Raw genomic sequence first — 18,553 nt, 5'->3', positions numbered from 1 at the left:
ATGTCTCTGTGGCCTTCATCTTTAGAAAAGTAAAATGTTAAAATGGCTACTCAGATGTTCGCGATTATGTGACCTTTGAAAAATGGGAGGAGGCCTACTGGGAACACTTCTTATCAGAAGCACGAGTTCTTTCGCTGGCTCAAATCATTTCTGGAAGGCCGAGAACACGCTGAGTGCGAATCTGGTTTACGGAGGCCTTCAGCTTCAAAAATCGACGAACAGTGACAGGTGTGCGTGATCTTGTGAGACTGTTGCTCCAGGACAAACGGTGAAACCGAGTGTCTTACCAAGATGTCCTTGAAAGGCTGAGGAAAAGGGTGAATCGAGGGACGCCAGGCATTGCAGACAAGTGGATACCGCGTCATGACTACGCCCCAGGTCACACGGCCACTGGAATTTTTTACCACTAAAGGCATTCCTTTTGTTCCACAGCACCCTGATCACCTGAACTGAGTCCTTGTGATTTTTTTCTTTTCTCGAAATTGAAAAATGTCTTAAGAAACACGTCATTTTGGGTCTCTGGAGAACATTCAAAAGAATGTGACCGACATGTTCAAGGCCCTACCAGTACCAGTTGAAGTTTTATAGCGCTGCTCCTAAGTCAGGAAACAACGAGTCCGTAGCTGTATAACTGTCAAAGGGGAGGGAACTACTCTGATGGGGACAATACTGTTCTTGAATGAAAATAAGAAACTTTGGTAGGCATTCCTTTTGTTCCACAACCCCATGATCACCTGATCTGAGTCCTAGTGATTTTTTTCTTTTCTCGAAAAATGTCTTAAGAAACACGCCATTTTGGGACTCTGGAGAACAATCATCAGAATATGACCGACATGTTCGAGGCCCTACCAGTTGAAGTCTTATAGCGATGCTTTCAAGACAGGAAGCAACGAGTCCGTAGCTGCATACCTGTGAAAAGGGAAGAAACTACTTTGAAGAGGACAATACTGTTCTTGAATGAAAATGAAAGCTTTGGTAGATACAACGTCAGTCTCATTACTTTCCTCACGCACCTCGTATGTGACATTCTGAGACGAAGAGGTTGGAACAGAAGACGAAATCGTGGCGGAATGCATCGAACCACTCATAAGACTACGTTTCCTCCAACACTTCCGCCCTCCAAACGAAAGGTTGTTGTTCTGTCTTTTGTGAGGCAGTAAGCACGATCGCAAATCTGGCTCGAAACAGCGTTATCACCCCCGTCGAGCGGTGCGGGATCGAATGCTGGCCGGCTAAAGAGCTGTGTAAGCCGCCTGGAGCCGCGAGCAGAGGAGCAGCGGCGCGGAGGGTCGGCAAGTGCCGGCCGGGAATCGAACGGCGACCCCAGCGGCGGAGCGCCGCTCATTGTTGTCGGGCACACAGAGTCGGCGGCGGCCTCATTGTGGTCGCATTGTGGGCCTTCCCTCTGGGCACACGTTAGCTCTGATTACGCCGCGGGCCGCTGCCGCCAAGCCAGCCACAGCTCGTCACGGCGCGATGCTCATTTGTGAGGAGAGGGGAGGGGGGGGGGGGGGGGAGAGGGAGCAAGCCGCGGGCGGCAGCTCTGTTTGCTGCCGGCTGCCGTTGTCTGCCCGGACCGACACCCACGTGTAAGTCTGTGAATGTGTGTGTGTGTGTGTGTGTAAGGGGTCCACCACAACATCTGGCACAATGGCGTTTGCCGCAAGTCGTCCCGCACGTTCTAATGGACACACGTTCCAAACTTCAGTGAACGCTCATTTCTTTGAGAAGTGCGGAGAACTGAGTATGAGTGACTCTGTAACACCTATAAGGGCTAGCTGAGAAATAAATGACTGACAGATCACTTGTATTAAAATTTTAATTACATTCTTAGGGTTCCGTACTTGAATCGGTAAAAACGGAACCCCTACGCCGGCAGCTGTGGCCGAGCGGTTCTAGGCGCGCAGTCCGGAACCGTGCGACTGCTACGGTCGCAGGTTCGAATCCTGCCTCGGGCATGGATGTGTGTGATGTCCTTAGGTTAGTTAGGTTTAAGTAGTTCTAAGTTCTAGGGGACTGATGACCACAGCAGTTGAGTCCCATAGCGCTCAGAGCCATTTGAACCATTTTTTTTTGAACCCCTACCAGATCTCTTTGTTGTCCGTGTGTGTGCCTGTCAGACTGTACGGAACTCTTTTTCTCAGGTACTCAATGACGTATCAAGTTGAAATTTGTCACATGTTAAGGTATACGGTCTCTTGTCGATGTAAACAAGTGGAGCATTTAAGTCAATGGAATCAACCGACACGTCCATTTATATCACATATTTTGATAGTCTGATATTCACTTCTCAAAACCTACAGCATGCTTTGAGTTCACCTCAAATTTGCCAAGAAGCAAGGTTTCACACTACAACCAAAGGAAAAAAAATCCGAAAATTGTTAATTTTTCAATTATATCACTCAAAAAGCAATTTTTTCTCATTAGTTATCAAATTGTTTGTGTATTCGTCCATGTGTTAAGATCCCTTTTACTCAGCCACAGGTCTTACGTCACGTACTAAGGTCTGCAGTCCGTTGGCAGTATAATAAACATTAACTTCTAACTCAATGCAGTCAAAAAATGTGGCCGTTTACGTCTCATATTTTGATACTCGGAAACTCACTTATCAAAATTTATAGGATACCATCTAGAATCATGAAATTTGCCAAGAAACAAGATTTCACTTTACAAATAAAGGAAAAAATCGAAAATTGTGATTTTGTGATGGTGTCACACGAAAAAAAAAATGTGTCATTTGTCATCTGACCGGCTGTCTGTCCCTCCGTCTGTTAAGACTCCTTTTTCTCCGGAATTGATAGACGTATCAAGCTAAAATGCAGTCAAAATATACGGTATGTACGTCACATATTTTGATACTCGGAAGCTCACTCGTTAATACCTATACGGTACTTCGCCTTGACGCTGAACCTTGAAATTTAACAAGAAGAAAGATTTCACAGTACAAGTACAGCAACAAAAAAATCTTTATGTGCAATTAGACCACACGAAAAAAGTACTTTTTGTCTTTTGTTCTCCGACTTCAGTCTTAAAATCAAAGCATTCTCGAATGTCAAGGAATCCGTGGGATCGGTTTGCTGCCAGTATTAAGGCAGATAACAGGCAAAAGTCGTCGACATCCTTGATTCCAAATATGTCTATGAATATAACTGTCTATATACATAACTGTTTGTACGGAACCCACCGTGCGCGAGTCCTACTCGCAACTGGCCAGTTTCTTTTACCAAGAATACAGATTGAGCATGAACTTTTTCCATCACAAAAATTTGTTTCTAAGAAACTATACTACATACAGCTATGCGGTTTGTTGTAAATGGTACCTCAACTCGTTAAATATTTATGTACACGCCTCTACATGAGCCCTGACAGCATCTGAGATTTATAGCGTCATTTATGGATTCTGTCGTCACAATCGCACGAGAAAGCGCAGTGTGTTTTGTACTATCATGGAACACGGTAGCCTGTTTATTGAAGTTCAGCTGCAGCTTCGAAGCGCCTGTGGCAGAGATCCGTCAGATGTGAGGAGTATTAAAGAATGGTACGAAAAATTTAAAGAGACTGGCAATGTTGCTAACAAGGCAAGAAGCGGTAGATACTAAGTGAGTGACGACACTTGGTGCCGTGCGTACAGCATTTGAAATCAGTCTGTGCAAATCGACACGTCGTGTTTCCGTACCTCAGAACACTGTGGTAAAGCGTTCACAAAAATGGCTGCATTTCCGTCGATACAAATTTCACAACACTCGCAGGATTTGCATTCAATGATAGACTCAAAAGTGCTGCGTTTCCTGGAAGGAATCAATGTAGGCAATAACTACCTTAATAAACTTTGTTTTTCCGATGAATCGACTTTTCACATCCCCGGGAAAGTAAACGAGCATAATGTCAGGATATGCTGGTTGGAGACTCACATATCGTGGTGCAGGAGATAACGGTCAGTCCGAAAAGGAATGCGTGGTGCGACTTAGACCACAGCACAGCCGGCCGAGGTGGACGAGCGGTTCTAGGCGCTTCAGTCTGGAACAGCGCGACCGTTACGGTCGCAAGTTCGAATCCTGCCTCGGGCATGGATGTGTGTGATGTCCTTAGGTTAGTTAGGTTTAAGTGGTTCAAAGTCTAGGGGACTGATGACCTCAGATGTTAAGTCCCATAGTGCTCAGAGCCATTTGTAGAACAATTGTAGGACCATTGTTCCTTACTGAGCGTACCTATACAGTATACAGCATCAGGCAACCTGGACGTGTTGGAACTTTACGGTCCACCTCATTTACAGGAATTTCAACCATGGATAGTGTTTCAGCTAGATGTTGCACTTATTTTTATTTTATTGCCAAATTATATACCAGTTACCTGTAGTTTTAAAACAGGTCGTGCATCTTACAATTTTTGTTTTTCATCTTTTTACAGTTTTCTTTTCTTTTGTTTTATCTACAGCATCTGTAAAGAATAATACTTTTCAAAACAACAATAATTTAAGGTTGAAATATAAATAATTTTTTTAAGAAGAATATGAAAATATGATAGGATGGAGCACAGATTTGTTAGTACCATCAGCGAATGTGACTGACGGTGAATACCTCGGAATGGTTTCTTCGAGCCGTTGACAGTCAGTCGCACACACACAGAAACATACGCACACACACACACACACACACACACACACACACACACACACGCACGCATGTGGTTATTAGTAGAGAAATAGTATTGCTTATCCTATTTATTACTAATCCCATGCTTTAACTTAAGATGCCCATCCGTATACAGAATTTGGAGATTTCTTGGCTACGTCGCCAGCACCTTATGCTTATTTAGTGCCACATCTTGGCTTCTTCCTCCTGTTCCCCCTCATCGGCTCTGTTTTCGCTGTCACTGTGGGTATCGCTGTCAACCCTCTGGAGATTGGTAGGTTGCACATAGGCATGTCTGTCATGTCGTGTCCGCATGTACTCTTCAGGTGTTGTTTTTGAAATACTGTTTGTCAGTACGTTTAATTGTGCCAATTGTTCTTCGTCTCTTATTGCTGTGCATATATCTATGTCTGTATCTGTGTAGTCTAAGTGTAGTGAACGTCTCTTGTTCGCGTATTGCCCGCAGGAAAAGACAGCATGCTCTCGGCAACCTTCTTCGCCGGATGTGCATGAAGGTGTCTGCCTCAGACTCAATGGGAACACCGGTTATTGTGTGTACCTTATCTAGTCTCCCCACCTTTAACCAGTACCTTGCAGCTCTATATTTGATGGTGATATCTATGGAGCATATTCCGAGCACCACACACAGTGCATCCGCCAAGGTGGTACGAAGGCTCCAGATAGCCCATGTAGGACACTTGTCTGCCCTCGTCTGACTGATGCTTTGTTGGTGACCATGTTCAGTCTATGTGCCCACGTGCTAGCTGCGAAGCTGAGTAATGATTCGAAGAGTGCACATTGGTATGTCCGTATGACTGATAGAGGTAATTTGTACTGTTTTGAATTTAGCCTCACCAGTTTGTGTAGTATTTTTTCTGCTTTGTCTGTTGTTAGCCTTATGTGTCCGTGGAAACTCAATTTTTCATCTATGTGTACCCCAAGATAGCGCGTAACGTATACTTGTTTGATGTTTGTGTCCCCAATTTTAACCGAAGGATTCCTGTGGAGTGATACTTTCAGTAATGAGTATGTTGTTTTGTTTTCAGCTGTGCTGAGTTTGTTGTTGTGACACTATTTTGTAATTGTTTGTAGTATTCCACTGGCTTTCTCTTTTAACTGGGCTCTCTTGTTTACAATGACAACTAACACGTTATCTGCGACACTTCCGTCTGACCTGTCATCCACATCCAGAAGTTGTAGATGTTACACTGCCATGCTCAGGGTTATCTGTTCGCCAGTTCTTGGATGAAACCTATCCGGACAGGAGGATCGGTACAGATGGCCCATTATCATAGCCACCAAGTTCACCAAATGTAATTCCTCCTGAGTTTATTTTGGGGTCACTATAAGGATGATGCGTTTAGGTCACCATTTTCTTATGTGCAAACTCTTATCGCAAGAATACAAGATGCTGTAGGGGCGGTGGCAGAAGAAACGTTGGCACAGACATGCACAGAGATTTAGTACCTCCTAGACGTTCTACGGACAACAAACGAACTACACATGGAAGTGTAGCAATGAAAAGTCCATGAACTAAGTTACCATTTACAACAAATCTCATTACTTTACCTAGCATAATTACTTGAAATTTTTGGAGTGGCAGGTAGACTATATGCTCACCCCGTGCATATAAATTCTGATTCTAATTTCGTGGTCAGCTTTATACTGGAGAATTCTACTTCCAGATCATTTCGATTTGAGGAAACGGAGAGCATTATGCAAGATTGCTGAATAGTTATCGTCTCATCTACAAGATAGCGAATAACTTATTTCTTGTAAATACCAGATCATGTCCGAGCGACTATTGTGCGGAGGGATCTCTGCCGGTTTCCCCTAATAGAATGGCGTTAGGCACCCCAGCAGAAAGTGCTTTCTCTGTCGTTCAGTCTATGTTCTTGTATCTATTAATCCCGGAAAGCAGGCCCGCTCCCGCTGTCCCTATAGAAGCAAACAATGGTTCCATCTCTTACCATTCAGCAGGTCTGTTGGCATCAGGAGACGGTGAAAGAGATGATATGTTACACCACTTCGCCAGGATCGAAGTTATGAAAGGCAGACTCTAATTTTATCCTCTTCCGTTCTCATCAGTCTTTTACTGTTCAGAACGCCTAGGACACATCACGTATATTTGGAGGACACGATTTCGTCACTGAACGCTCGGTCAGAGAAGCTTTCCACTCCATGCTTGGCCCTCGACGTCCTAATCCCTGCCTATGGACCTTCATAAGGCAACATTGCCATTAGTCACCATCTTTCCTTTCCCTCGCAGTTCTGTCTTACATTCTTTAAGCAACGATAATTCGCCTCCGCTTGCTCTTACTCTTTCGCTTTCAGATTTGTTTCAGTTGCTCAGCACAAATCATCAAAGAGGTATATGTCATTACTTGACTGTCGAAGTGAGGTTTCTCGTATTTTGCTTTTCCAGTATTTACGTATATTGTCAGCTTTTAGTAGGTCAGATACAAAATCTAGATTGCCCATGTGTTCACTTATACACTGGCTGGCATGAATAATCTGCCAGTCACCTTTTTCTAGTATTTGAATCAACTAAAACAACGCGCCACACACATCAATTGTTCACAACAGTCACACAGCAAATAGCTTTTAGGATCTGCTTCAGTGCTGTTACACAGATGACCTGACCTCTTCTTACACAGTTCCAGCATCATGGTGGAGCGTTCCCATTCTTCCTGAGGCTTGGTGAATCGTCATTATGGAATTCTGCGGCAAAATGATCTCACACGCAACAGATGCTGTAGACAGCACCAAACATAACAGATTGTAGCGTGAACTATGAGTAACGTTTCTTCCCGAGTCAAAAGAGCTCTATAGTATTCAGAAAAGAAAAGCTATGGCACAAAAGTAATTATGAAATAACAAACCATATTTCTTTGAAAGATTTCGAAATCTACAAAAAGGAAAGAAGAGTTAGCAGTAACCGAACATATCGAAAGCACTCGGGAGCTTTTTGTGAGCCTGCCATTTGCTAGCAGAGAACTGACCTATTGTAGGGAGATTATATATTTTATTTATTTTAAAGAATTCTCATTAAAATTCTAGTACATGAAAATCATTATTATTAATTTTCATTTCATTCATTCCATTGCACACTGAAGCGCCAAAGAAACAGGTATAGTTATGCCTATTCAGATACAGAGATACTGCTGCTACAACGGCAGGTTATCAAGATTTAAGTGAGTTTGAACGTGGGTCGGCGCACGAGCGATGGGACACAGCATCTCCGAGGTATCGATGAAGTGGGGATTTTCCCGTATAACCATTTGACAAATGTACCGTGAATATTAGGAATCTGGTTAAACATCAAATCTCCGACATCGCTGCAGCCGGAAAAAGATCCTGCAACAGCGGTACCAATGACGACTGAAGAGAATTGCTCAACGTTACAGAAGTGCAACCTTCCGCAAACTGCTTCTGATTTCAGTGCTGCGGCATCAAAAAGTGCCAGCGTGCGAACCATTCAACGAAACATCATCGATATGGGCTTTCGGAGCCAAAGGTCCACTCGTATACCCTTGATGACTGCACGACACAAAGCCTCAGGCCTCACATTGGCCCGTCAACACCGACACTGGACTGTTGATGACTGGAAACATCTTGCCTTGTCGGACGAGTCTTGTTTCAAATTGTATCGAGTGGGTGGACGTGTACTGGTATGGAACAACCTCATGAACCCATGAGCCCTACATGTCAGCAGGGAGTGTTCGAGCTGGTGGAGGCTCTGAAATGGTGTGGGCGTTTGAAGTTGGCTGATACATCTAGATACGACTCTGACACGTAATACATACGTAAGCATCCTGTCTGATCACCTGCATCCATTCATGCCCATTGTGCATTCAGACGGACTTAGGTAATTACAGCAGAACAAAACGACACCCCACACGTCAGAATTGCTACAGAGTGGCTCTAGGAATATTTTTCTAAATTTAAACATTTTCGCTGGCCACCAAACTCACCAGAAATGAACATTATTGAGCATATGTAGGATGCCTTACAACGTGCTGTTGAGAAGAGATCTCCACCACCTCGTTCTCTTACGGATTTTTGGACAGCCCTGCAGGATTCATGGTGTCAGTTCCCTCCAACACTACTTCAGACGTTAGATGAGTCCATTCCACGTCGTGTTGAGTCACTTCTGCGTGCTTTGGGGGGTCATACACAATATGAGGCAGGTGTACAAATTTCTTTGGCTCTAAAGTGTGTCTCAGTTTAAAGTGTCTGTCTTCAAAAAATTGAAAATTCCAATTAATTATTAATTTCAAATCTCTCTGATAAAAGAATCTTAAACTCGTTGATAAGATCCTTACCAGATTTTCTCCCCATATCAACTAGTAAAATATTCACTTCCAATAGAGTTATACGAAACTTTTACCTCTAGCTCACTAATTTTTTGTAGACAAATTAGAGTTCCTTGCATTGTTCAGTTTCTTTGGTAGGGGCTTAATTTAAATAGATTTTTTTATTAATAATATTTAGAAAAGCTCCAGACCATATCGAAGAAACACAGAGAGATTTTTCCTTGATGGTCCTTGTTTCTTATTTTCCCCCTATGGGTTTTTCTGGTGCTACTGACTTTCCACGTTTTTCTGTGTGTGACACAACTGCTGTCTCACCTCTTATACTTGTAGACTGATGAGCCACCAGATGACAGCTCTCAGATTAGCTGCCAGATGTTCTTCAGGACACCAGATGATTTAGTAATGGCCAGCTGAACCATGAGCTAAAGCACTAGCTTTGGGAATATGTGCTAGCAAAAGTCGTTTACAAATTGTATGTGTAGTTGGTATTCTGATCTCAAACATCAATTAGCAGTTTCCTGAACTAGTACTATGGGAAGGAGGCTGAGGAAACTGTGGTTTGATAACGAGAAGTAAGTGTTTTAGCACTATATCAGTTGCACATACTTCCTGAATCGCCAAGATGAGTTAGTTCTCTCATGTATGTGGGACCTCTATACAGCAGCACCACATCTGAGCTACACAATAGATCGAGTTTTGTTTATTTCTGAGCCACATAATAACCAATTTTAAAAGCTGCAACAGCTAACATAATCTACAAGAAAACAGTTATCCAGAGAAATAATAATAAATATAATCTTTTAATTGATTTAATACGGTTTTTGAAAAAGGAAATATACCTTTTATTCATTTTATACAATTAAAAATTTTCACTGAAAAATCTACCCTCAGCATCATATGTTAATCTCTTTTACCATCTATGATTGTGTAAGCAATAGTCACATTTGGAATTTTATTAGTGAATGTGGCACACAGCTCCATTGTTGCTTTCTCTGTGGCCAATACATTGATTCTTTTTGATGTATTTGTGACATAAATGGGATAATCTGTTATGAAATTGTGTGGATTTACCTTAGCATCACCATTCATTTGTATTACTCACTTAAAATCTTGGAAAGTATCACATGCCTTCAAATAATTGTTTGGTGGATCTAGTTTCTGCATTTCTTCTGGAGAAACTTCATTGGGCAATCTGTACCAACAGCTCCAATTGTAATATATCTTGTACACAAATGAGAATAGATTAGGATGAATCCAACCACCTCCAATATTTGTATTAATCTCTGTGTCTTTGTTGGGAACATTTAGGTTAATTTTGGTCTCATTCACAGGGAATAAGTAAAACTGATAGCTGTCAATTATGTTCATTTAATAAGGTGAAAATTTTATCAGACCATTTCTAACACAGTTGTCACATGAGTACCAATGACATCAAATATCATTTTCATCAGTTGTAGTTATATCTAAATACTGAATAGTATCGAAAACAGAAATATATACTGGATAATATGGTTCATGAATTAGTGGTTTACCAAATTCAGCATTAGGCTTTAGTGAAGCAATGTTAGTTTCAAATGAAAGTGATCAGTGTGCCTCACAAACATTCCATCAGTCAAACTGAAATTTACATTAGTTAATTTCAGAGGAATAGTTTCAGGAACATCGTTAGCATCAGTCTTGTCATTATCACGAATAGTTTGTCCACTAAATCCAAACACATTCCAATACTATCATTTATATCCTTATACAATTTAACATCACTCATCACTTTTAATAACAACTCTGTTTAATATGTCATCTGCCTTAATGTGAATATTTCGCTTTTTTGAATGAATACATTTTACTAAGTTTTTCAAAGTATATTGATCAACAGGAACTTCTATCATCTCTCCATCACAGCACAGTTAATTATTTCTCAATGTAATATTTGGAGTTAAAATGTATAAAAACTGACTAGTACAACATTGCTATAACTTTCTCACAAAGATAGAGTCAATCTTTTTTGAGAATAGATGACTTATAACACAGTTGGTATAGGCAACTCATTTACTAATAATAAAATATTATTTGAGTGGCAAGATAATTCACTTGTAGTATCTGATGATTTCATTCTCAAAAATCAGGTTGTGGTTAGAAAACATTTCACTAGAGACAGACATAAAGAATAGGTTGTTTTTATTTAACTCACACATATTCAAAAATACCAAAACAATTAATGAGCACTAATCTAAATTTTTAAACATATTTAGACAAGATTATACTAATTTAAATCATATGTGCCATGAATTTGTTGGTAGTAACTTAAAGTTTGATGATTTTAAGGAACATTGTTGTAAATACTGAAATGAGAATTAGATCAGATTATTTACAGCAGATATGACTAGGAAACCTACAAAAGAAAGAACATATGTCAGACTAACCAGTTTTTTTGTCTTTAGTAAATGTTGGGAAAATATGACCCAGACATTGTTAAAAAAGTTAAACGAAACGAAAAAAAAATTTTAAGAGTTAGTAAAAGTGGTTCAACCTTGGAAACAACCAAGGACAGAATATGAAAAATAAAAAGAGTAAAGTCTTCTGTTATCGATGCAATAGAGAAAGTAAAACAAGGATTCGAAGTTTTTGATGCTTATGTACTGATGGCTATTGAAGAAAATAGAGAGACTGACAAGAAGATGGTTCCTTATGATCAGTATCACAATTATCTTCAAGAATTTAACGACATGCCAGCTATTTAGCACTACAGTAGTGATAAAGGATAGATTATATGCTAAGAGAATCAGAAACACATTATTTATTGAAGAATGAAGAGCAAGTAAAGAAAAATAGAAAAAAGAAGGAAACCTCTAAAAAAATGAATATAAGTGAAAGATTGTTCGAATAAATCGACTATAGTGAAGATCGAGTTTTCTGATTAAGACTTGATGGCACATATAAATTTGTTGGGAAATTACCAGTAAAATTTGATAGGGATAAATTAATAACTGGTGGTCAGAGATATGAAGGCACAGATGGGTTCATGAATCGTTAGACTAAAAACACATCACTGTTGATGATATGAACAAAAGATGTACTGGTTCTGGTCTATCAAATCTTAAAGTATATTGTTCCATTAGGGACCATTGACTTCTGAAAAAGTTCTAACACAACCAAGCAAATAAAGGAGTCAGTTACAGTTATTTGCTAGGAGATACTGTTGATGACCTTTTTACGAGTTTGAGACAGAGAAATCTAAATGATTTGCTGCAAGGCAAGGATGGGAAACTAGGAGTACGTTTGATAAAAAACTATACTGGGAAACCAGTTAAATATGTTTGGATGAATAGTATGCTAGAATGTATTGATAATAGCAGTAATTCATGGAGAAGAACTGACTGAAAATAAAAATTATCATAATGAAAAAATTGGCATAACACAAATATTAGTGTATAAATTTAGTGATTTCATTGTCAACTATCCTAAGGAAGATCCTTATTTGATCAGATTTCTCAATAATATCTGTCACAAATAGTTTAATCAAAAAACATCCATTCGAAATCCAATTACTTGGTTTTTTTGTACTATGTCCCACAGACCAAACTAGATGAAACATTTGCTAGAGGAGATAAAGGAATTAATCCATTGGATAAAGCATGTAAACAAGTGACATTCCCTATAGAGAATATTTAGAGAAAAAAACATTAAGCAGATAAACAACATTAGTTGGCTGCAAAACAAACAACAGACCTTCTGATGCTTTACTTGTAGAGAAATTAGCTGCATCTACAGTTACAGGAATAATGTATGGAAAAAGAAAATTAGCCAGGACTGCTTCAGCTGTCACTGATGTAGATGTTATTGAAAATGGATGGGACTATTTATTCTCAAAAAAATTTTATCTGAAGCAATGAATAACTTCAGTATTGATTATAAACTGCAACATCATGGTAAAACTAAACCAGAAGCAATAAAAATTAACCTCACTAATGTACAATTACACAGTACTGATTATTTTTAACTGAAAGAGAGATAAGAAACTGGCAGATATTTGTGCATAACATTACATGTACATGTTGTGAAAAATACTATTGCATATCTAGCTAAAAACAAGGAAGGCCCTGGATTAACATAACATGAAGGAGAATTTCTTCCATTACTTTTGGTAGCATTGCCATATCTAGCTATTACTGGTTCATTAACTGGCAGAGCAGATGTTATTGAAATGTAGTTATGAATAAAAAGAAAGGCGATAATGAATAGGAAGAACAAAAAAGACACAATGAAGGAATGGATAAGATAGGAAGCAGTGAAAAAAGTAGAAATTTCCAAAGAATAATAAAAAAGATAATAAACCTTCACCAAATTGTGAGCTAGGCTAAGCGGCCAAACAACTAAAAATCAAGGATTTTGTGGAGTCTTCGTGATTGATTAATGGCCTAACAAACCAACAAAAATTTGAGTCTTGAGTAGTTAATTTAGATATATCTGATAATGGTGGTACCATAGACTTACTGTTATAAGAATAACGATAAAAATTTGTGCTTCATTCATTTAGGGGGTATATTTACAAAGAATTGGTTAAATATCTTGGTTCAAAAAAGTTGTTTAGTTAACAGACAGCAAATACAAAATTTTCTCGAAGGGGCATTTGGTAATTTGAGTCTATTCGTTTTAAAACTGTCATCAGATAATTATAATGTTAATGATATTTTGAATCCAATACATGGACATTTTTGTAAGTAAGATAAATAAGCAAAACACTGAAAATATAGAATCTGGAGACTTGGGAAAAAAATTAAATCGACGATTTGTAACCAAAAATTGGTGCAAAATAGAAAATTTGATTAAGCAGTTTCATTAAGAATTATATAACATTTTTAAAGTACCTAAACGATATATTGATTTTAAAGGTAGAAGATTACTAGATTTGTAACAACTTATAAGTGGTTACAATGCAGTGAGCAAACAATGTTAGGAAAATGAATTGAGCTATCTCATTGAAAAACCTAAATTTGTAAGTATTCTAACATAATTCACTATTTTTTTCTCTGCAACACAACGAAATGTATAATCGGATTCATAAAGATAACCTAAACAATTACTTTAGAAAAAGGAAAGTAGAAAGAGCTTTTGCAGATTATTTCTCAAGACAGATTTAACTCCATACATAAACCAATTAAGGTATCTTCAAAACAGAATGTGTGACAAACATAAAGTAGAAATAACATAAAGTAGAAATCCATTTTTTTTACTGGTGATGAAGTAATATAACATACACGAGAATTTTTATTTTTGGAACCAATGTAAATGGTGTCTTGCACCTAGTAATTTTAAAATAATGCTAAAAAGGTGTAATGTCAATAAACTGCCAATTTTACATTCCACTCAAGTAACGAATCCATCGCTTGTGAAGAAAAACATAAAATTTTTGCACCTCTAAATCAGTAAGTTAAAACTGTACCTGTTTCATGTAAATTACTAATGTTTGGTGATTTGTTTTTAGAATCCAACGATATAATTGGATAATCATATACAGTGATTCCAGTGCAGAAAACTTACATAAAAAAATACATAATCCTCAGAGAGTACAACTAAAGATGGAAAATAGAGAATTTAAGGTCTTTGCACAGTATGTGAAACTAAAGAGGGCAAACTTGTAAACAAAAAAGTTAGCAGGTTATGGCCTGCAGTTTAATAATTGAGAAGAAATTTTTACAGAGTTACTGAAACCAATAAAAAAATTTAAAAGAAGAAATGTTATGGCATTCAGTACAGATGATTTATAGCAAGCTGATATAGAAGAAATGGATTCAGGCAACTTGGAAGGAATTTCAAAAATAAAATATGAAAATACTTTTTGAGTGTTATTGAAATTATTTCAAAATGGTTTAGGGTATTCCAGTTATAAAATGGGTAAAATGGTAGTAGATGCTTTTGAAACAGTATTTAGAGAGAGGACTCCAATAAATATAATGATAAGGAATTCTATAATAAAGATTTGCAAGAAGTAATGAAAACTATAATATTAGCAATCATTCAACTTTGGAATGTTGATAGGAGAAATAATTTAACTAACTATATAAGTTTAAAAAGATTGTTTAATTAATTTAATTACATAAGATAATTTATCTGTACCTACTAATTACAATTAAATCTCAATGTCATGAAAGTAACTGAGCTAAAAGCTATTGCTAAAAGTATTAGTATTAGGGGATACAGAAAATTAAAGAAATCTGATTTAGTTAATTCAATAATGCTATGGGAACTTCCTTTTCAAGAACAACTATGCAAAATACTGTATCTCGACCAAAACATAAAATTTGATGATAATATTTCTCAAGAAACTTTATCACACAGAACAGAAGAAGTAGTGAGACTAGATCGAACGTCTCCATGGAATAGTAAATGATTTGAACAAGAAACAAAAAATAAACTACCAAAAGCAGAGTTATCTAAAATTAAAGAAGAAAGATGAAGATTTAACAAGAAATTAAGACATGGTCTGCTGACAACAAAATTGTGTTTAACTATATTAATATTAGTAAATGTGATATCTTTAATGAAAAAACAGGTTATGTAATGGAAGCACCCAGTTCTATAGCAGAAGTAGCTAAAAAGAGAACTAACTTCATAAAAGGATATAACAACTGCAAATCAAAAATGTTTTATACTATTTCTACAGTATGTAAAACATTAGATAGTCTAATGCGACATATTCTAGTTTTCTGGAATAAAATCAGGGTCTATTGATATAGCACATACCACATTTAATGTCCAAATGTTAGCAATTCTTAGAGGTACTAGAGGTAAAAAATTGATATCTTTAGCTGATGACAACAATACTAAAAGATGTACTATAAGAATTAATGTAAATGGAAATGTAGTTGCATGCTGAATGACAGAGCACAGGGGAACAATGTGGGAGCCCCCACACCGCCATACTAGGCAAGGTCCTAATGGAGGTGGTTTGCTATTGCCTTTCTCAGGGAAGTGCAAATCGCCGACCCTGTAGGGAATCGAACCTGGGTCCCCATCAGCAAGTTTTAATACAGAGCTTCCCATTCTATGGGATCAGTCTGGATTCAATGTTATAAAACCCTGCCCACTGATTCTCCTTACCAGTGCATCGTCTATCAAGAGAAATCAGATTTTCACGATGTGTCTATTTAAGAATTCATACAATACATTTATTTGCTTATTACAGTAACATGTTTTATACAGAAAATTTTTGTAGGAAAGTTTGCACTCCAGATCCTACTGAAGATCTTGTCATTCTAATTTCATAACAAAATTTTCAATAAAAGTTGAATTTTTGTGTATTACTTGCTAACTATATATACCAGCTATCCAGAACTCTTATCTTCTGATTTTCAGCAGACAACCCTCTCAAGTCTAGAATGTTCCAACCTAACTTCAATATGTGAAGTCTAGGTGACAGTGAAGTTAATATAACTTACAAAAATATAATAAAAATCAAAATATTAAGTAAATGGAAAAAATGAAAAAACTTATACTAAGCCACAGCCATGCATCTAAAAAAATAAAAATAAGCTCTTTTCCAGTTATTCCTTTTATTTATTTATGTATTTCCGTATTTGCTCAGAAAGTGGCATCCAGGAGACATTTCATTACATACAGATGGGATTGTGTCCTTCATTTTACCACATTTATGGAAGGTTTTGATCTTATCTTTCTTGATGTTCAACAATTCATACTCCAAGACATGTTCCATGACCAGATCAGCAGAAATCACTCTGGATGGCTGGAACTTCCGCTCAGTGGTATTGCATGAGAGGCCTTTGTTGCAGGCTGTCAAAAATTCTTCGCTTCTTGTCGATTTTCTGTTCTTACATCATTTCCATAGCTGTTTTATCTCTTCATGTTTTTGTTTGTGTTGTTGTGAGGCATCTCCTTGATATTCTGCTGTGGCTGCTCTAACTCTAGAATTAAGTGGGTGTGTTGAGTGAATTCAAGGAGCTCTTTGGTGACCCCACTTTTTGAGAGTTTAGGAAAGACCATTTTTAGCTATAATATACATTTTACTTGTTTTATTTGTTTATTTATTTTATTTGTTTTTATTTTTTACTAATTCCAGTGGGAGAATATTCTCCATGAGGAATTCCACAAAAAAAGTACATTAGCAGTCAGTACATTTTTCTCTTCAAATAAGTAAGCTAAAATTTTTTATAGAATTCATATTAAAAATTCTAGGTCATGAAGTTCATCATTATTTTTATTCATTTTGCACATTCCATTGTATCTCATTTTAACCTGTCCACCTTTAAAAACTGAAAATCCCGATTAGTTATTTATTTCAAACATCTGTCTGGTAAAAGAATCATGTACTCCATGTTAAGCTCCATACAAATCTTCAGCCAATACCTAGTATTAAAATAGTCACATCCAATAATATTATGCAGAACATTTGCCTCCACCTCCATTTAAATAGACAATTTTTTTATTAAGATTAAAGAAATAAGTGTTACAAATGGACAATAGTGATAGCAAAAACAATATTACTCAAGCTATTGGGTTGTTTGAGTTACACATATTTTTTAGAAAGAACAAAATTATTTAAATGAAAAAGAGAAAATATCTGCTACTATAAATTGTTTAAAAAAGAATTACACTATGAAGCTCTGCTGAAACAAATAGAAATATAAAAATTATCTTATTCTCATAAGGAATGGAGAAAGCACCTAAATGACTCAATAAAAAATGTGAGAAAACGAAATAAGAATATTTATTAAAAAGTTATAACTTCATTCAAAAAGATTAGATAAAGAAGCAAATGAGCATTACTTATATTTAATAAAACATTATATATTAAAAAATTTTTTTGGTTTACTTACTATCTGATTCCGATTTTGATATTTTTAATGATTCTAAAATCACGAATTAAAGGAGAAAACTAACGAAGAAATCAAATTAGAAAACATAGGATACAATAAAAACAGTTATTACATTTATATAGTTGTTTTAAAGAAATTACTTATCCATATTTTATTCTTTCATTAGGAGATATGGAAATATTATTTTAATTTTAAAATCCATATGACACCATATCATAATTTTCTATACTACTCTTTTATCATCTAAAATGTCAATTCCTTCTTAACTTCATTGTTGACTAAATCTCTGGTAATCTGGTTGTAGTCTAATTGTATCTTTTCTTTCATTTCATTCTTAATCAATTTTATTATTGTTATTAATAGATTCACCATTCGACTTTTGAATATTCATAGACTTTGAAGTAAGCCCCTTTATCTTCACCATAGTATTTTTAATAATTTTTGCTCAAAATAGTACCTTGTAAGTCAGTCAATCCTACATTTTTAATCCGATTGTTTCCTAACTCATCAGTCGATTTACTCAGCTTGCAATCCGTTTGCACAGTATTTTTACATCATCAATACTTACTATACTGTCTGTATCAAAAAATATAACTGAATCTCCTATCTTATCTAAAACATGATACTCGTACAACCTAAGCCTTGCATTTAATGTAGTTAATGCAGCAATAAAAATATTTGTAGATATGCTTTTTCCTTCAGATAATCTTTTAAATTGTAATTTATTTGAATCATATTCTCCTCAATGTAGTTAATATCTATACTATCTAGTTGG

Source organism: Schistocerca gregaria, chromosome 6 (assembly GCF_023897955.1).
Source record: "Schistocerca gregaria isolate iqSchGreg1 chromosome 6, iqSchGreg1.2, whole genome shotgun sequence".
Lineage (NCBI taxonomy): Eukaryota > Metazoa > Arthropoda > Insecta > Orthoptera > Acrididae > Schistocerca > Schistocerca gregaria.
Note: the sequence above shows the minus strand (reverse complement) of the source record.